Consider the following 9586-nt stretch of genomic DNA (forward strand, 5'->3'; position numbering starts at 1 on the left):
GCCAGTCGTCTAGGTATGGCACTATTTCTAGCCCTTTAAGCCTGAGTTGGGCGACAACCGGAGCCACAACTTTTGTGAAAGTGTGGGGAGTGGAAGAAATGCCAAAAGGCAGCACAGCAAACTGGTAATGTTTTACCATCCCTCTTATGGAGACCACAACTCTTAAAAACCTCCTGTGAGGTGGGTGAATGGGGATGTGAAGGCTAGCCTCCTTCAGATCTAAGGTGATCATTAGATCGCCAGGGTTTAGGATACTGATAAGTAATTGAATGGTCTCCATTCTGAAGCGCTTTGGTCTTATAAACCGATTTAGGTAACACAGGTCTATGATCATGTGCCAATCGTCCGACGGCTTCGGGACTAGAAAAATGGGCGAGTATAGTCGCAGCCCCTGTCCATGAGGAGGGACTTCCACTATGGCCCTTTTTTGTACATAAAGGAGGACCGAATCCTCTAAGGCCTCTTTCACACTTGCGTTGTCCGGATCCGGCGTGTACTCCACTTGCCGGAATTACACGCCGGATCCGGAAAAACGCAAGTGTACTGAAAGCATTTGAAGACTGATCCGTCTTCATAATGCTTTCAGTGTTACTATGGCAGCCAGGACGCTTTTAAAGTCCTGGTTGCCATAGTAGGAGCGGGGAGCGGGGGAGCGGTATACTTACAGTCCGCGCGGCTCCCGGGGCGCTCCAGAGTGACATCAGAGCGCCCCATGCGCATGGATCATGTGATCCATGCGATCACGTCATCCATGCGCTTGGGGCGCCCTGACGTCACTCTGGAGCGCCCCGGGAGCCGCACGGATGGTAAGTATACCGCTCCCCACTACACTTACCATGGCTGCCAGGACTTTAGCGTCCCGGCAGCCATGGTAACCATTGAGAAAAAGCTAAACGTCGCATCCGGCAATGCGCCGAAACGACGTTTAGCTTAAGGCCGGATCAATGCCTTTCAATGGGCATTCATTCCGGATCCGGCCTTGCGGCAAGTGTTCCGGATTTTTGGCCGGAGCAAAAAGCGCAGCATGCTGCGCTATTTGCTGCGGCCAAAAAACGTTCCGTTCCGGAACGGAAGACATCCTGAAGGACGGACTGTCCATTCAGAATGCATTAGGATAATCCTGATCAGTATTCTTCCGGCATAGAGCCCCGACGACGGAACTCTATGCCGGAAGAAAAAAAACGCAGATGTGAAAGAGCCCTAAGATAGACAGTTTGGTCGGGTTTAGAGTTTTGGTTAAAACAAACTTTTCTCAGGGAGGGGACAGAAAATCTATTTTGTACCCAAAATTTTTTATTTCTAGGACCCACTTTTGCAGCCAGGCCGGCTGAAACAAAGTTAGATGACCTCCAACCGGAGGGGAACTGAAATTTTGAGAATCGCACAGACGACCTGGAGGGGATAAGGGAGGATATGCGGGAGAGTCATAGATCCGCTTTACAGTCTTTTCCACGACCGCGACCCCGTCCGCGTCTGGACGACTCTTGACGTCTCCGAGACCTGGAGGGGCCCTGGGTTCTTGAACTTCTGGGCCTACTCTGGCCCCAAAAGGATTGTTGGTGGAGAGACTTCCTCTTTTTATCCACAAGGCTCTCCATTAATTTATCCAACTCTGAACCAAAGAGTCTTCCTGGTTCATATGGTAAGCCACACAGATTAAATTTGGAGGCCGATCTGCAACCCAGGGACGCAGCCATAGGGGCCACCGACTGGCGGAAAAGAGAGCCATGCCTTTGGCGGCTAACTTCAGGTACTGTGTGGAAGAGTCACACAAAAAGTCAGTTCCTAGGAGTAAGGTTTTGAACTGATCTAGTACGTCCGTTCTGGAGACCGCAGATTCCAGGTCCGACTGGATTCTAAGAATGCGGGACCGAACAAACTCCGCAACCTCTGAGGAAGCAACTGCAACTGAAGCAGAGGCTGCAGCTGCGGAATAGCTGAGCCTCATAGTACATTCATCCCTGCGATCTAATAGATCCTGAAGGTTGCTTCCGTCATCAGAAGGCACTAAGGTCCTTTTAGACAACTTGGAGATCGCCATATCGACCTTCGGAGGCGGTACAAACAGTTCTGATTCCGACTCCTGGAGAGGAAATATCAGCTTAAATCTCTTAGTGAGAACCGGACCTTTTTTAAGGATGCTTCCATTCAGTTAGCCTAAGTTTCCTTAAATTTTCATCCACTTTAAAGGCCCTTGGTCCCCTAGAGGTGGACGGTGGAGCTTCCCCTTGCTCAACATCATGATCCCTTGATCAGATGGAGAGTAGAAGTCTTTGCGTCTTCTCAGCAGGAAAAAGTGGCATCATCTGCATCAGAAGAGGAGGAACGGTCTATCGAAATGACGTCTTCCGCCATAGGTACAGGACCTGGCGATGAAACTCTGGCCCTTTTAGAAGAAAGGGAACTTTTTAGGTGCTTCTGTTTATGGGAGGATTTCCCATGCTGGTCGCCATTCGGAGACGCCATCTGCAAAAATAACTTGGATTGAATACTTTAGTCTGAACAACTCACTGCCGGCAGAGAGGGAGAGTCTGGCGTCTGCTGTGCTTATATAGCTGACAGAGCTGCCCCTAGCGTAGCTCCGTCCCACGGTCACTACCTTATACCTTAATCAAATTTAAAAAAAGAGGGCCCCCACCCACGATTAGAGTATTAATCCTGCTGGGTAAAAACCTGCAAGAAAAACGAGGGGGCCCATGTGCAGCTAGAAACAAAGCCAATGTCTCGCGCGCAGACCCAGAAGTCGTTATCTGACGCACTTCCGGGTATGGCACGCATGCGAGCGAACGCCGAGCACCGCACCCGGGACAGCAGACAACATGCCGGACACTGCGCCCTCTGTCGAAGTGCTGGTCCGTGCCCACAAGAGTGGGATTTCGCCATGGAAATAGACGGGAGCTGCGTGCTTCATCCGAATGAGGGGGCAGAGGCCGCATCCCGGCCGAAAGTAGAAAAAAAAAGCCCAAAAAGGGGCTAAGTCTTGGCAGCAACAGAAAATCAATAAGGTAACAGGCAGGTCCGCCTGAACCTGTGCTAAGTCCACAGGACAGAGAAAAAAGCACTGGTATAAGGGCGGGCGTCCCTTTATAGGGGGTGGGTTAATTGTTTAATTAGCTTGGTAGTAATTTTTATCAATACAAAATTGCACCTGTCCTACCAGTTTCACAGGGGAACCCAATTGTGCTGCTGGTTAGGACGTAAGGGAAACACATTACATGTGAGGCAAATGAGGCTCAACACTGACAAATGTAAGGTTATGCACATGGGAAGGAATAATGCAAGTCACCCGTACATACTAAATGGTAAAACACTGGGTAACACTGACATGGAAAAGGACCTAGGAATTTTGGTGAACAGCTAAATTGTAATTAGTCTTAGGCTTCTTTCACACTAGCGTTCGGGGCTCCGCTTGTGAGCTCCGTTTGAAGGGGCTCACAAGCGGACCCGAACGCATCCGTCCAGCCCTAATGCATTCTGAGTGGACGCGGATCCGCTCAGAATGCATCAGTCTGGCAGCGTTCGGCCTCCGCTCTGCTCAGCAGGCGGACACCTGAACGCTGCTTGCAGCGTTCGGGTGTCCGCCTGGCTGTGCGGAGGCAAGCGGATCCGTCCAGACTTACAATGTAAGTCAATCGGGACGGATCCGTTTGAATATGACACAATATGGCTCAATCTTCAAACGGATCCGTCCCCCATTGACTTTCAATGTAAAGTCTGGACGGATCCGTCTGCGGCTACTTTCACACTTAGAAATATTTTAACAATATAATGCAGACGGATCCGTTCTGAACGCAAGTGTGAAAGTAGCCTTACCGGTAATTCTGTTTTCCTGAAATCACCATGACGGCATCACAAGGAGATTGACCCATGACCTCTGTAGGGGCAGGAACAGAGAAGAGGTTAAATTGCCCCCTCCCACGACCACTCCCCAGTGTTTCAAAAATTACTGGAGAGCCAACATAAAAACTAGTGCAATATATGGTATTACATTATACCAACTAGAAAAAAAAGAAAATCGTAAGGGAGGGAATTATGTGCCGTCATGGTGATTTCATGAAAATATTATTACTGGTAAGATTAATTGCAAATTTCCTTATCACTATGACGTCATCACAAGGAGAACTAATAGATTATACGGTTTTAGGGGGGGGGGGGGGGGATGCAACCACCTAAAGGACCTTGTGTCCATAAGATAGGTCGGAGGACCTGGACAAATCTATTCGGTAATGTTTGATAAATGTGTGCACGCTAGACCAGGTAGCGGCCCTACAAATGTCCTCTAATGAAGCACCCGCCTTCTCAGCAAAGGAGGATGAAACTGCTCTAGTGGGATGAGCTCTAATATTCCTAGGAGGATCTAGACTCTGTAGTTTGTAACAAAGGGGAATAGTATCCTTGATCCATCGAGCAATGGAGGATTTTGAGATTTTCATGCCCTTATTTTTCCCCGCAAACTGAACAAGGAGGTTATCAGATTTCTTAAAGTCACTTGTAACCTCCAAATATTTTGGTACAATACGACTTACATCTAGAGTATGGAATTCACTTTCTTTTTTATTCGGTTTGTTACAGAAAGAGGGGACGATGATTTCTTGGTTTCTGTGAAAGCTAGAAACTACTTTAGAAAGGAACCCCGGGTCCAGTTTTCGGACAATTCTATCAGAAGTAGTAAGATAGGGTTCTCTGATGGAGAGCGCTTGTATCTCACCTAACCTTCTAGCTGGAGTTACAGCAATGAGGAAGGCTGTTTTAAAAGGAAAGAAGTTTAAGAGAACAATTTTCCAGGGGTTCAAAGGGGCCATGCATAAGAGCATTAAAGACCAGGTTTAGGTCCCAATTTGGGATGCGAGATTTCAGAAAGGGCTTTAATCTGGAGGCTGCCCTAATAAATCGTCTGATCCACCTATGATTTGCAAGGTCGGTATCAAAGAAGGCACTTAGCGCAGAAATTTTAACTTTTAAAGTGGAAGGAGAAAGGCCCAACTCCAGACCACTTTGCAGAAAATCTCAAATCTTTTGGATACTAGGTTCTTTGAAGTTTGGATTTTTTTCTCCCGTCCAAGATTAAAAAAAATTCCATATCTTCAAATGAATCTCAGAAGTTACTTTTTTTCCTGCAGCATTTCATTGTGGATATTACACTATAAGAGAGACCTTGGCGCTTTAACACAGAGACCTCAGGATCCAGGCCGTGAGTTTGAGTGATTCGGAATGTGGATGCAGAATTGGACCCCAATATAAAATGTCCTGAGTGGCATCCTCTAAGGATTCGCAATTGATAGCTTCGGTAGAAGGGAAAACCAGCTCCTCTTTGGCCAGTAAGGTGCGATTAATATAACAGTCACCCTCCCGTGGAGGATCTTTTGGATTACGATCGGAATCAGCGGAAGAGGGGGAAACACGTATGCCAACTCCCATACTCCGGTTAAAGAAAGAGCGTCAACTCTCCAGGGGTAGTCTCTTGGGTTCAGCGAGCAGAATATTTTTAGTTTTGCGTTTCTTCTTGAGGCGTACCCCACCTCTGGGTTATCATTTTGAATACTTGTTGATTTAATGACCATTCTGTTTGGTTTACCTTCTGCTTGCTGAGGTAATCTGCTTCTTGGTTTAAAGAGCCCCTCTGGTGAATTGCTGAAATTGACATCACTTCTCCCTCGGCCCAGGAAAATATCTTCGAGATATCCAGAAGTTTTTCTGATCGCGTACCTCCCTGGTGTCTGAGATATCCTACTGTCGTCATGTTGTCCGATAGTATTTTGACGCGGTGATACCGGAGAGACTCTGTAGACGATTTCAGTGTCTCTGAAGTTTGACGATTGGCTGGATACTGTCTTCAATTTTTGCACCCCAGCCTATTTTGCTGACATCTGTGAGAATTGTCATTGAAGGAGAATTGTTCCATGTAACCCCCTTGGAAGGATTCTGCACAACTGTCCACCAGGAGAGAGATACCTTTACAAAACTTGGTATTAGTAGCTTGCGGTCTAGTGACACTATATTTTTGTCCCATTGACATAAGATCCAGATCTGCATGGTACGATAGTGGGACTGAGACCATGCTACCGAGGGAATACAGGAGGCTCATTGCTTATCGAGCAACTTATTTTTCTCTGAAAACCTCTGACCATCTGTCTGAGGGCATGTATTTTGTCCTGGGGAAGCAAGGTTATCTGCATCTGCGAGTCCAGAGTTACTTCCAGGAATTTTATATTTGTAGACGGTTGTAGGCATTATTTTCCTGGGTTTACTACCCAACCGAGTTCTGACAGACGGGACAAAAATATATTATATTTGGAGGATAGGAGACCCACCGAGTCGCCGATGACAAGAAAGTCGTCTAGGTATGGTACAATGTCGAGACCCTCTTGCCTTAGGTGAGCCACCATCTCTACCACTATTTTTGTGAATAGCCTTGGAGCCGAGGAAATCCCAAAGGTTAGCGCTGCGAATTGGAAATGAAGGATCTGACCGTCCGTATGTCTGATCGCGAATCTTAAGAATTGCTGGTAGCTCGGGTGTATCGGGACGTGATAAGCGTCCTTTAGATTGACCGTACACATGACCGCCCCCGCATTTATCAGTGGAATGATTGACTTCAGGAACTCCATTCTGAATTTTCTGTACAAAATAAATTTGTTTAGGCCTCTTAAAATTATTATTGCACGAAAAGCTCCTTTTTTCTTTACAAGGATGAGAGTTGAATAAAAACCTTGTTTTCTCTAACAGATGGGAACTGGAACTACTACTCCTATTTTTACCAAATTCAGAAAACCTTGAGAACTTTTGGTATTTAAGCTTGTGATTAAGAACTTCTTTGGGGGGATTGATGTCAATTCTGCTTTGTACCCTGATCGAATAATCTCTAGGGCCCAAGGATTTTGTGTTTAATTTTCTCAGGCAACCAGAAAAATGTTAATCTCCCCCCCCCCCCCCTATCCTGGCATCACTGCTGGTCGTCTGATTTAGTGTGGGGGTTAAGCAGGAATTCCTTTGCCCCCTTTGGGGCAACTCCAGCGGCCCAACTTTACCTCCCCCTGAAGGATTAGTTCTGACTAGACTAGGGGGCGAAAAGGACAATTTTCTTCTAAAGGATCTATCTTCCAGAAAACCCTTTTTCCTGTCAGCCGCTTTCTCCAAAATCCTATCTAAAACTTGTCCAAAGAGGTATTCTCCAGAGAAGGAGATTGAACAAAGCTTCATTTTTGAAATGTTGTCCCCCGACCAGGATTTCACCCAGAGAGCTCTACGGGCAGCGTTATTAGAAAGGCTCACGTCTCTGGCACAGAATCGAATAGATTCTGCCGAGGCATCTGCCAGAAAGGCCGTATCGGACTTTAATAGCGGTATAGATTCCAATATCTCTTCACGAGAAATGTTATTTCTGATGCGATTCTCTAACTCATTCAGCCACAGGTACATGGATCTAGCCACCGAAGTGGCCGCTATATTTGTTTTTAGTCCAAACATGGAAGCCTCCCATGACTTTCTTAAAAGGGAGTCTCCGAGTTGGGCTGCATCCTCAAATGGCAGTGAGGTATTTTTGTTAACTTTAGCCACTTGTACATCAATTTTTGGAATTTCATCAAATAATTTTGACTGGCGGAAACTCCTTGGAAATATCCAGCCTTTTCTCTGGGTCCAACCAGTCTTCAATTATCAGATCTTTAATGTTCTCATTTATTGGGAACACTCTAGCACGTCTAATTCTAGGCCCTCCAAACATTTCATCCCGAATGGAATGCGCTTTTTGAATTTCCTCAATTCCCATGGTGGCACGAACCGCCTTTAAAAAGATCACTCATCTCTTCAGAGGAAAAGTAAAATTCACTCAGAGAGATTCGTCCTCATCCCAGGGTCTGGAAGAGGAAGCCTCGTCCCCCATGTAATCTTAATCCTAGGAAGAAATTGCCCTCACTCTTGGGCGCTTTGGGGGTTGGAGAGGGGAAGAATCTGTTACCTCTGATCTAGAGGCTCTTAGTTCATCCTGAACCACGGCTCTAATACTCTCCATAAGAGGAGGCTGTTCCTGACGGATCCCATCCGATATGCAGACTTTGCAGAGTTTTTTGACGTATGACTTAGGTAATCATTTTGAGCGGGTTATGCATTTTTGAGGCTTCTTAATTTCCTTTTGAGCCGCTTTTACCTGAGAATATGAAAAAAAGAAGGGGGAGCTGGTCAGGGGAACTGAATAAAACCCAATACCTCTTTGTAACTAACATATGTGTGGTAGAAGTGGAACTCCCACAAGGGGAACTTACGGGAGGCAGCGCTGGGGCATCAAGCTCCATCGGATTTTGCAGCTCCGGGACCGACATGCTGAGACAGGCAACCGAGCGGTATTACTTACTCAGACCTCAGATCAGTGTCTGTCCGTGGCTTCCCACTGTTATATCTGCTGCCTCTGCCTTCCGTCCAGAGGCCGCCGGCGGCACGGTAAGAGAAGTGAGACTATGGAGCTCTCTGCCTGAGGAGGTGGTGATGGTGAGTACAATAAAGGAATTCAAGAGGGGCCTGGATGTATTTCTGGAGTGTAATAATATTACAGGATATAGCTACTAGAGAGGGGTCGGGATCCAGGGAGTTATTCTGATTAGAGTCGGGAAGGATTTTTCTTCCCTAACGTGGGGAAAATTGGCTTCTACCTCACAGTTTTTTGTTTTTTTTATTCCTCTGGATCAACTTAACAGGCCGAACTGGATGGACGGAGGGCTTTTTTCGGCCTATGTTACTATGAAGTGGGCTTTGGTACCGAGGTATTAGCCAGTACCGAACCCAACTTCGGATTTCTATTTCAAATAGTTTTTGAAGACGCAGATATGAATACCGTAGGTATTGGCCGAAGTCTCGTGAAATGAGCGTTGGCTCCACGGAGCCCATACATTTTAATGCTGTACAGAAACAGCATTAAAATCGAAGTATTTAAACGGATCAATGATCTGAAGGTTGATTCACTAACCAAAGACGATATGGTTTCAGTCCCGACACCACTGGACAGGAGGCAACGTGGCGGCTGTTAGGACACGTACTGGGCGCAGTGACTCCAGATTTCCTTCTTCTAAGCTCCTGGCAATGGTCCGGGGTGTAATGAAGTGGCCACCGGTGTCAAGATGGGGGACAACGAAAAGAAGGAGCCTCTCGTCTGTGAATCAAATGATCCTCTCTACAGGTGTCTGGGCCGACCAGAGTCTGTTCTCAGTATGCCCTCACATAACTACTGCTCCCAACATCTAACAGCGAGGTCAGAACAGCCTAGATAGCGACACTTCATCGAAACCACCATCCTCTCAGAGGCTCCCCCTCTCAAAGTGTCAATATTAGAGTGGATCATAGAGGCATGTCTAGCACTCAGCAATCGCTCACCAAAAGGTACACTAACCAAAAGTAGCCTCTGAGAGCTTTTTTTATAGGCAGCGGGGAAAGCACTTTCACGCCCTCTTGTGTCTCATCAGGCGGCAGGACAAGTTCTGCAGCATCCAACATTTCTGGAGCGAGTGGATAGAAGCCTCTATACACTACTGAACTAGTTTGGTCTACACTGGCCCCCAGGGGCCCCAAACCATTTAGCACCCCACCCACTCTCCAA

Source organism: Bufo gargarizans, chromosome 6, assembly GCF_014858855.1.
Source record: "Bufo gargarizans isolate SCDJY-AF-19 chromosome 6, ASM1485885v1, whole genome shotgun sequence".
NCBI classification, from domain to species: Eukaryota; Metazoa; Chordata; class Amphibia; order Anura; family Bufonidae; genus Bufo; species Bufo gargarizans.